Raw genomic sequence first — 12,289 nt, 5'->3', positions numbered from 1 at the left:
TGGAGAACCCGATAAACCAGCCACTTAGTTTTTTAATAATTATTAAGAACCCAATAAGCCAATCACTTAGTTTTTTAATAATTATTAAGAACCCAATAAACCAGCCACTTAGCTGAGCTACTTATTCGTTGGTTTTCTCTACAGAGGAAACGGTCTGTGATGGACTGCGGCTACTCATGAGCGGGAAACGGTCTAGTCAGGACAGGCGCCTAAAATGAGTCGTGCATTTCCTTCTTTGTATTATACTAACCACATGCGTCCCCATCCACCGGTGTCCAGCACACACAGATGTTATCTATAATGCTATCCACACCCATCCCCACCAAGCCTAAGCCTATAAATGGAGGCTTCCACCACACATTGATAAGCATCGCAAGAGCCAGCATTATTATTAGAGGCTTCCACCCACCATTTCCCATTTCCCATTGTCGGAGTTTATTCATATTAGTCGAATTTCCCACCTAGCCATGTCGACGAGGTACTCATTTGCTTTTGCATTGGCAGTAATGGTAGTAACACTGGTTGTGGGCAGTGCTGTAGCCACTCCCAACTTAAACTTCGTATCGTCTGCGTGTAACACGCAGAAAATCCCAAGCGGAAGTTCCTTTTATAGTACTCTCGGATACCTCCTCGTAGATCTAGAGGGAAACACTGCCTTCAGCGGTTACGACTACAAATCATCGCAAGCAGGCTCACCCACCGCCTATGGGCGTGGGGTTTGCAATCAGGGAATCTCTCAGTCTGATCGCACCGCCTGCCTTCAAAACCTTGGGGGCCGCATCTGGAACATTTGCGGCAACGCCATCGGTGCTCGAGTTCAGCTAACTGACTGTTTCATCGAATACGAGCAGTCACTATCTAAATTATTTTATTTTCCGTTCCGCTGTCGCTGCCAATAATTCCATTCATTTTGTACTTTTGAATATTTTAATAGAAATCTGGTTGAAACTAAGTACCATGAACAATTACGTTCACATCGAATTGTTTAGTGAGATGTTATACTTTTTTAGTTTCGGTACTCTTAAATTGATCCGACTTCACAAAGTAATTATCGAAGTTTTTAATATTTTTATTCATATGCTGTAACTGATGTTTTTTATATGATTTTGCATATACTTATTAAGTATTAAAATTATTGGTCTAGTGATATCCGGATATAATAGTGATAAATTGATTAATTAAAATGTAAATTAAATAAATTTAATTAGAAAAGAAGTTAATATAATTTTTATAATTTCTGGTTGAAATTATAGAGAGTTAGTTTTAAGTAATGTTTAACTGCATATTGTGATTTGTAATTTTGAGGAGGAAAACGTTGGAATTACAAATTTAACGCTATCTCTCCCAAGCAAAATAAGTATATATAAATATATATATATATATATATATATATATATATATATATATATAAAAATTATAATACATTTTTGCCAAGTATTTTAAATTTCCATGGGATCGAACTTCCGGTGTTCAACCGTCTTATGGATTCGTGCAATGAATCACTCAACCATTTCTTCGTTATTTGTGAAGCAACCAATAATCCAAAACCCGTTCTTTGGATTTTGGTTACCTTATTTTACTTCTTCTCGAAGCCGCAACGAAAGTTTGAGATTTCTGTGCCTTCAACTGAAATGGCTTCCCTTCACATTGTACATGAACGTGATAAAAATAGCTTCTGGTCATCTATCCTTTTCAGTCAAAGCGAGACTTCAGAAAATTTGATGAGCCATAAATATTTATAATACATGGAAACACCAAGCTCAAATAATACATGGAAACACCAAGCTGAAAGGGTATTAGATGTTTGTTTTGGGATTATATAAATATATGATATTAATTTAACATGGTCCACATCTCGTGGTATTCGTGAAATTCATCTTATATTAGAAATGTAACACCTCTCGAATATATTTAATTTACTTTTAGTGTAAAGACTTGGGAAAACCTGGGTTATGTGGAAGGAAATATTAATGTTTAAAGTTTATTTTAATTTAAGTACATATTTGATTTATTTATTCCCCAAAGATTTGGAAAATCATGGGCTATGTGGAAAATTTTGTGGGAAACTTTAATGGTTAAAGTTTATTTTAATTTTATATAAAAGTAATTAGGGAAGTCTTGGAATTCACAAAAAAAGCAAAACACTCTAGATGAAAATTTTCATTTACGACGCACTTACACTTACAAGACCATTACTTCCTCTCTTCCTAGAGATAAAACATTTTAGTGGGAAAGGAAGGCAAGCAAGGCAAGAGAGAAAGGTTGGAGGCATCTTTAAGGAAGCGAAAAGAAATTCAAAACATTGAACTAAGATGTTGTTGAGATGAGGCAGGACGATGCCACATAGGGTGTTCTTAAGCTCGACTCAGAGCCAATGGAAGCCGTAAGACAGACTTGGCATTCTTAGAGTTCTAGGCTAGACTTGATGGTCTTGATGCGTGAGAACATACCTTGATAGGTCACTGTCCATTCTGATGTTTTGGAATTGAAAATGTTTCGAGGGGGATTGGACACGATTTCATTCTCATTGGTTGAGAGGAGTGGTATTTCTCCTAGTTGAATTCCTTGACTATCTAGCCAAAATCAGATGAGTTGAATACATGGAAACGCCAAGTTCAAAGGGTATTAGATGTTTGTTTTGTGATTATATAAATTTATGATATTAATTTAACATGGGCCACATCTCGTGGTATTCGTGAAATTCATCTTATATTAAAAATGTAACACCTCTCGTATATATTTAATTTACTTTTAGTCTAAAGACTTGGAAAATCATGGGTTTTGTGGAAGGAAATATTAATGTTTAAAGTTTATTTTAATTTATGTAAATATTTGATTTATTTATTCCCCAAAGACTTGGAAAATCATCCGCTATGTGGAAAATTTTGTGGGAAATTTTAATGGTTAAAGTTTATTTTAATTTTATATAAAAGTAGTTATAGTAGTCTTGGAATTCACAAAAAAAGCAAAACACTCTAGATGAAAATTTTCATTTACGACACACTTACACTTACGAGACCATTACTTCCTCTCTTCCTAGAGATAAAACATTTTAGTGGGAAAGGAAGGCAAGTAAGGTAAGAGAGAAAGGTTGGAGGCATCTTGAAGGAAGCGAAAAGAAATGCAAAACATTGAACTAAGATGTTGTTGAGATGAGGCAGGACGATGCCACATAGGGTGTTCTTAAGCTCGATTGAGAGCCAATGGAAGCCGTAAGACAGACTTGGCATTCTTAGAGTTCTAGGCTAGATTCGATGGTCTTGACGCCTGAGAACATACCTTGATAGGTCACTGTCCATTTTGATGTTTTGGAATTGAAAAGGTGTCGGGGGGGATTGGACTCGATTTCCATTCTCATTGGTTGAGAGGAGTGGTATTTCTCCTAGTTGAATTCCTTGACTATCTAGCCAGAATCAGATGAGTTGAATACATGGAAATGCCAAGTTCATAGGGTATTAGATGTTTGTTTTGGGATTTTATAAATATATGATATTAATTTAACATGGGCCACATCTCGTGGTATTTTTGAAATTCATCTTATATTAAAAATGTAACACCTCTCGTATATATTTAATTTAATTTTAGTCTAAAGACTTGGAAAATCATGGGTTTTGTGGAAAACTTAGTGGGAAACTTTAATGGTTAAAGTTTATTTTAATTTTATATAAAAGTCGTTATGGACCTAGTGGGAAACTTTAATGGTTAAAATTTATTTTAATTTTATATAGAAGTAGTTATGTACCTAGTGGGAAACTTTAATGTTTAAAGTTTATTTTAATTTTAAATAAAAGTTTTTTATAATATATATATATATATATATATATATGAATAAAGACTCTTGATCTACAAGGTGAACTATATAATAATTGATTTTTTAATATGATGTGTTTTGATTTTTTCTTAATATTAACATAACCATATTTACTAATGTGGTATATAACTACATCTGCTAATGTGGTTGATATACATAGATAGATTTATTTCAACCACATATAAAACCAAAATTTTAATTTTTAATAGGATGCGTTTTGATTTGTGCTTAATACTAGTACAACCACATTTAAAAAATGTGCTTCATATACCCACATGGGATTATTTCAGCCACATATACAAAGAGATTAGAAAATGTGGTTGATTTTCATTGATAGCCTTATATCAACCTTATTAATAATTATTAGGTGTATAATGTAAATTTGACTATTAAAAATTATATATATATATATTGCACTAGGTAGATAAAAAGTGGTTATTCATATTACTTAGATTTAGATCTTCAAATGTAAGTGCAATTTGGTACAAAAATACTTTATGGAACTGTTGAAATACAGATTGTCAAGTAGGACAGGTTTAACTTTATTATTTAAAATTTTGTAATTTAATATATTGCAATTTGAAAAATTAATTGAAGGTGCTATTTTTTTATTACTGTGGCTTCATAGTTTTTTAGGTTTAAAAAAATAATGTGGAATTTGATATACATTGATTTGATAATAATAATTTTTAATTTAATATACATTAATTTATAAAAAAATACAATGTTTTAATGGACATTGATTTTAATACAAAACATAGGTTTAATTTTATTATTTCAAAATTTGCAAGCTAATATATTGCAATTTCAAAATTTATAATATGGTGCTAATTTTTCTTATTAAATTGGTTTCATAGTTTTTTAGTTATAAAAAAATAATGTGGAATTGATATACATTGATTTGATATACATTAGTTGGTTGAAAAGTCCACCAAATCTCTACATTGTGATTAATCTAAAAAAACAACCTTATTATCAATAAAAATTAAATAACATATTAATTTTTTGATAATTACTTTAATAATACAATGCATTAATATATTAATATTTAATATTTCATATATTGTAGGTTTGAACTTAAGATTTGGTACAATTGACTTATTCTATTTTCTATCTTTCAAATCAATCTAGGATAAAAAATCTTAAGGAAAATATTGTAAAGAAAATCATATAAATATATGAAATGGAATAGAAATAAATATGGAGATACATTTTTTTTTTCACCCCACTATTTATACTTATTATAAAACTAGGGTTTTAGACATTGAATTTAATACAAAACATAGGTTTAATTTTAATATTTCAAAAATTGTAATCTAATATATTACAATTTCAAAATTTAATTTAAGGTGCTAATTTTTTTATTAAAGTGGTTTCATAGTTTTTTAGTTATAAAAAAATAATGTGGAATTTGATATAAATTGATTTGATAATAATAATTTTTAATTTAATATACGTTTATTTTATAAACAAATACATTGTTTTAATGGACATGGATTTTAATACAAAACATATTTTTAACCTATAATGGTTCCCTTTTTAGTCTTTAACACCATCATCAATACAATAATGTGTAGTTTAACATACATTACTTTTACATAATAATTTATAATCAATACAATATTGTGTAGTTCAATGTACGCTACTTTTATATGATTAATTTAATATAATACAAAATGATTTAATGCAAAACATTGTTTTAATATATAATGATTTTATATGTTACTTTGTAATTTATGTGATTGAATATATAGTGATTCATCTATTATAAGTGTCATAAATAATAATTTAATTAATGTGTTTAGTAATAAAAATTAATGTTAGATCTTAGACTTTTGTGATCCATATTGATAATAAGGTTGTCTTTGGGATTAATCACATTGTAGAGATTTGGTCTATGTTTCGAACCAACTAATATGGTTCATCCTCACGACAAATCACATTTGTTGGGTGTTTCTCACCATTTGTCATGAGGATCAACCACATTAGTTGGTTCGAAAAGTCAACGAAATCTCTACAATGTGATTAATCTGAAAAACAACCTTATTATTAATAAAAATTAAATAACATATTAATCTTTGGATAATTACTTTAATAATATAGTGCATTATTATATTAATGTTTAACATTTCATATATTGTATGTCTGAAGTTGAGATTTGGTACAATTGACATATTCAATTTTCTATCATTCAAATCAATCTAGGATAAAAAAATCTTAAGGGAAATATTGTAAAGAAAATCATAAAAATACATCAAATGGCATAGAAATAAATATGGAGGTGATACAATTTTTTTTTCACCCCACTATTTATGCTTATTATAACACTAGGGTTTATATACATAGTCAACCGTGGACAATCATGGTCTGCCATGGTTGATGATGATCAACCATGTTTTATAGAATCAAACATGGTCAATCGTGGTCAAACATCTTTGAATGTCGCATTGTAACAAAAATTGTCTCGATATGAAAATCAACCATGATCAACCATGGTCCAATGCCGCATTCTAACAAATATTGTCTTGAGTTGAAAATAAACCATGGTCAACCATGGTCCAACATGGCATTTTCATAAGGATTGTCTCAATATGAATATCAACCATGGTTAATCATGTTTACTTTAGTTTTTATAATATTTATCTTAGTGTTTATATACATTGGGTTTATAATATTATTCCCTTGGGTTTAATCTTATTCCCTTAGGTTCGTAATCCCTTGGGGTTTTAGTATTAATCCCTTGGGTTTATAATATCAAACCAATAGGTTTATAATATTAATAATGGTAAACGACGGTCAATCATACCCAACCATATTCAACCATGGTCAAACCATACAAATATGGAAATCAACCATGGTCAACCATGGTCCAACATTTTTTTCTCACAAAGATTGTCTCGATGTGAAAATAAATCATGGTCAACCATGGTTAACCATGGTTCAACGTTGCATTGTGACAACAATTGTCTCTATATGGAAATCAACCATGGTAAACTGTGTTTATTTTAGGGTTTATAATATTCATGTTAGGGTTTATATATATTGGGTTTATAATTTTTATACCTTAGGTTTATTATTCCCCTCGATTTCTAATATCAATCCCTTAGGTTTATTGATGTAAGTGTTCATATTCCTAGGGTTGAATATTATTCAACAATGGTCAACCATGGTCTAATGTCGCATTGTGATAAGGATTGTCTCAATATGAAAATCAACTATGCTCAACCATGTTTATTTTAGTATTTTTAATATTTATATTAGGGTTTTTATACCTTGGGTTTATAATATTTGTCCCTCGGGTTTAATATTATTCCCTTAGGTTCATAATCCCTTAGGTTTAGTGTTCCTTCTCGCTTATAATATCATTCGCTTGGGTTTATTATTCCCTGATCAACCATGGTTTATTATGATGTCAACCATGGTCAACCATGGTCCAACATGGAATTGTGATAAGGATTTTCTCTATATTTAAATCAACCATGGTCAACCATGTTTATTTTAGGGTTTATACACCCTCGGTTTATAATTCTTATACGTTAGGTTTATTACTCACTTAGGTATATAATACGAATCGATTAGGTTTACTGATGAAAGCATTTATATTCCGAGGGTTTTAATATTATTCAACAATGGTAAACCATGTTCAAGAGTGGTCAACCATGGTCTAAAGTTGCATTGTGACAAGGATTTTATTACTTTATTATTTTATTATTTTTAATATTTATCTTAGGGTTTTTATACCTTGGGTTTATAATATTAGACCCTTGGGATTAATATTATTCCCTTAGGTTCATAATCCGTTGGTGTTTTAGTATTAATCCCTTGGGTTTATTGTTCCTTCTCGCTTATAATATCAATCTCTTGGCTTTATTATTCCCTGGTCAACCATTGTTTATTATGATGTCAACCATGGTCAACCATGGCCCAAAATGGAATTGTGATAAGTATTGTCTCAATATGAAAATAAAAGATGGCCAATCATGTTTATTTTAGTTTTTATAATATTTATCTTAAGGTTTATATGTGCTGGGTTTATAATATTAGTCCCTTGAATTTCATATTATTCCCTTGGGTTCATAATCAATTGGGATTTTAGTATTAATCCCTTGGGTTTATAATATCAATCCATTCGGTTTATAATATCAATCATTATCAACCATGGTCAATCATAACCAACCATGTTCAACCATGTCCAAACAAGGTTGGATATGGAGATCAAGCAGTGTCAACCATGGTCTAAAGTTGCATTTGACAATGATTGTCTCGATCTGAAAATCAATCATGGTCAACCATGGTTGACCATGGGACAATGTTGCATATTTGTGACAAGGATTGTCACTATATGTAAATCAACATAGTCAACCATGGTCAACCATGTTTATTTTAAGGTTTATAATATTGATGTTAGGGTTTATATACCTTGGGCTTATAATTGTTATCCCTTAGGTTTATCATTCCCTTGGGTTTATTGACCTAAGGGTTCATATTCCTAGGGTTTAATCATATTCAACAATGGTTAACCATAATCAACCATGGTCAACCATGGTCCAATGTCACATTGTGACAAGGATTGTCTCAATATAAAAAATACCATGCTCAACCATGTTTATTTTAGTATTTTTAATATTTACCTTAGAGTTTTTATACCTTGGGTTTGTAATATTAGTCCCTTGGGTTTAATATTATTCTCTTAGGTTCATAATCCCTTGGAATTTTAGTATTAATCCCGTCGGTGTTTTATTCCTTCAGGTTTCTATCATCAATCCCTTGGGTTTATTATTCCCTTAGGTTTACAATATCAATCGAGGTCAACCATTGTCAACTATGGTCAGTCATGGGGTTTTAGTATTAATCCCTTGGGATTATAGTTGGGTTTACCAATGTTGGGTTTATAATAATAGTCCCTTGGGTTTAATATTATTCCCTTGGGTTCATAATCCCTTGGGGTTTTAGTATTAATCCCTTGGGTTTATCTTTCCCTTGGGTTCATAATATCAATTCCTTAGGCTTATAATATCAATCATGGTCAACCATGGTCAACCATAACCAACCATGGTCAACTTTGGTCAATCATCGTCCGATCTCGCATCGTGAAACAAATTGTCTCCACTTAGGGTTTATATACCCTTGGTTTACAATATTAGTCCCTTGGGTTTAATATAATTCCCTTAGGTTCATAATCCCTTCGGGTTTTAGTATTAATCCCTTGGGTTTATTTTTCCTTTCGGTTTATAGTATTAATCACTTGGGTTTATTATTCCCTAGTCAACCATGGTTTATTATGATGGAAACCATGGACAACCATGGTCCAAAATGGAATTGTGATAACGATTAGTAGAATATGAAAATCAACAATGGCCAATCATGTTTATTATAATGTTTATACTATTTATCTTAGGGTTTATATACGTTGGTTTTATAATATTAGTCCCTTGGGTTTGATATTATTCCCTTGGGTTCATTATCATTTGGGGTTTTAGTATTACTCCCTTGGGTTTATTGTTCCCATAGGTTTATAATATCAATCATGGTCAACCATTTTTAATCATAGCCAACCATGGTCAACCATCATTGAATGTCGCATTGTGACAAGGATTGTCTCACCACGAAAATGAACCATATTTATTTTAGTGTCTATAATATTTTATTTCATTTTACCATTGTTGGGTTTATAATATTAGTCTCTTGGGTTCATAATAAAAATCCCTTGGGTTTATTATTAACATGGGTTTACAATATCAATGATGGTCAACCATGGTCATCCATAACCAACGATGGTCAACTGTGGTCAATCATGGTCGGATCTCACATTATGACAAAAATTATCTCCACTTAGGGTTTATATAGCTTGGGTTTATAATATTAGTCCCTTGGGGTTAATATTATTGCCTCAGGTTCATAACCCCTTGGGGTTTTAATATTAATCCCTTGGGTTTATTGTTCCTTTGGGTTTCTAATATCAATTTCTTGGGTTTATTATTCCCCAGCTAACCATGGTTTATTATGATGTCAACCATGGTCGAACATGGAATTGTGATAAGGATTGTCTCAATATGAAAATCAACAATGGTCAATCATGTTTATTTTAGTGTTTATATTATTTTTCCTAAGGTTTATATACGTTGGGCTTAAAATATTAGTCCCATGGGTTTAATTTTACTCCCTTGGGTTCATAATCCCTTGGCGTTTTAGTATTAATCCCTTGGGTTTATTATTTCTTTAGGTTTATAATATCAATCCCTTGGGCTTATTATTCCCTTAGGTTTATAATATCAATCATGGCCAACCATTGTCAATCATAGCCAACTATGGTCAACCATGGTGAATGTTGCATTGTGACAAGGATTGTCTCAGCATGAAAATAAATCATGATAAACCATGGTCCAACGTCGCATTGGGACAAAGATTGTATCGATATCAAAATTAACGATGGTCAACCATGGTCCAACGTTTTTTTCTCACAAATATTGTCTTGATATGAAAATCAATCATGGTCAACCATGGTTAACCATGGTCCAACATTGCATGGTGATAACGATTGTCTCTATATTTAAACCAATCATGGTGAACCATGGTCAACATTGTTTATTTTAGCGTTTATAATATTCATGTTAGGGTTTATAGGGTCTATAATTTTTATACCTTATGTTTATTATTCCCTGGGGTTTATAATATCAATCCATTGGATTTATTGATCTAAGCGTTTATATTCCTAGGGTCTAATACTATTCAACAATGGTCAACCATGTTCAAGCATGATCAACCATGGTTCAATGTCGCATTCTCACAAGTGTTTTCTCAATATGAAAAGCAACTATGCTCAACCATCTTTATCTTAGTGTTTTTAATATTTATCTTAGGGTTTTTATACCTTGGGTTTATAATATTAGAACCTTGGGTTTAATATTATTCCCTTCGATTCAAAATCCCTTGGGGTTTTAGTATTAATCCCTTGGGTTTATTGTTCCTTCTAGTTTATAATATCAAACGCTTGGGTTTATTATTCCCCGGTCAACCATGGTTGATTATGATGTCAACTGAACATGGAATTGTGATAAGGAATGTCCCAATATGAAAATCAACGATGGTCAATCATGTTTATTTTAGTTTTTATAATATTTATCTTAGAGTTTATATACGTTTGATTTATAATATTAGTCCCTTGGGTTTAATATTATTCCCTTGGGTTCATAATCCCTTGGGATTATAATATCAATCCACTACGTTTATAATATTAATCATTATCAACCTTGGTCAATAATAACCAACCATGTTCAACAATGGTCAAACAAGGTTGGATATGGAAATCAAGCATGGTCAACCATGGTCTAATGTTGCGTTCGACAATGATTGTCTCAATATGAAAATCAATCATGGTCAACCATGGTTGACCATGGGCCAATGTTGCATATTTGTGACAAGGATTGTCTCTCTATGGAAATCAACATAGTCAACCATTGTCAACCATGTTTATTTTAGGGTTTATAATATTGATGTTAGGGTTTATATACCTTGGCTTTATAATTGTTATTGCTTAGGTTTATTATTCCCTTGGGTTTATAATACAAATCCCTTGTGTTTATTGATCTAAGGGTTCATATTCCTAGGGTTTAATTATATTCAACAAGCGTTAACCATAATGAACCATGGTCAACCATGGTCCAATGTCATGTTGTGACAAGGATTGTCTCAATATGAAAATCAACCATGCTCAACAATGTTTATTTTAGTATTTTTAATATTTATCTTAGGGTTTTATACCTTGGGTTTATAATATTAGTCCCTTGAGTTTAATATTATTCCTATAGATTCATAATCCCTTGGGGTTTTACTATTAATCCTTTGGGTTTATTATATCAATGAGTTGGGTTTATTATCCCCTTAGGTTTATAATATCAATCATGTTCAACCATTGTCAACTATGATCGATCATAGGGTTTTAATATTAATCCGCTGGGTTTGTCTTTCCCTTCGGTTGATAATATCAATCCCTTGGATTTATAATATCAATCATGGTCAACCATGGTTTGATGTCGCAATGTGACAAAAAGAAATGTCTCCATATAAAAATCATGGACAATCTTTGTTAACCATGGTCAACCATGGTTGATCATGGTCAACCATGTGTTATAGAATCGACCATGTTCAACCATGGTCAATGTTGGGTGTTAAGTATAAATTCCAATGGTTTGTTATTCCTTTGAGTCAAACATGGTGAATCATAGTCAACCATGGTCAACCATGATCAAATGTCGATTTGTGACAATGATTGTCTCAATATGAAAATCAACCATGACAACTACGATCAACCATGGTCCAACGTTACATTGTGACAAAGAATTAATTATTAGTATTAATATTATCATTATTAATTATTATTATGTAAAGATGAATTAATCATTATTATTTTTATTTAATTAATTAATATTCATATTATTATTATTTAATAATATTTAATTAATTTTTTTTATTATTATT

General features: G+C 31.1%; 1 pseudogene; it reads left to right on the top strand.

Moving 5' to 3' along the window:
- Positions 1-397: 397 nt before the first annotated feature.
- On the top strand, positions 398-899 carry LOC149176646 (antifungal protein ginkbilobin-like protein pseudogene; annotated as a pseudogene).
- The last annotated feature ends 11,390 nt before the right edge of the window (positions 900-12,289 follow it).

This window comes from Pinus tabuliformis, chromosome 4_1 (genome assembly GCF_031772625.1).
Source record: "Pinus tabuliformis cultivar Carrire ecotype Pingquan chromosome 4_1, CPIR1, whole genome shotgun sequence".
Classification (NCBI taxonomy): Eukaryota; Viridiplantae; Streptophyta; class Pinopsida; order Pinales; family Pinaceae; genus Pinus; species Pinus tabuliformis.
Note: the sequence above shows the minus strand (reverse complement) of the source record. Positions and strands in the feature narration are given on the sequence as shown.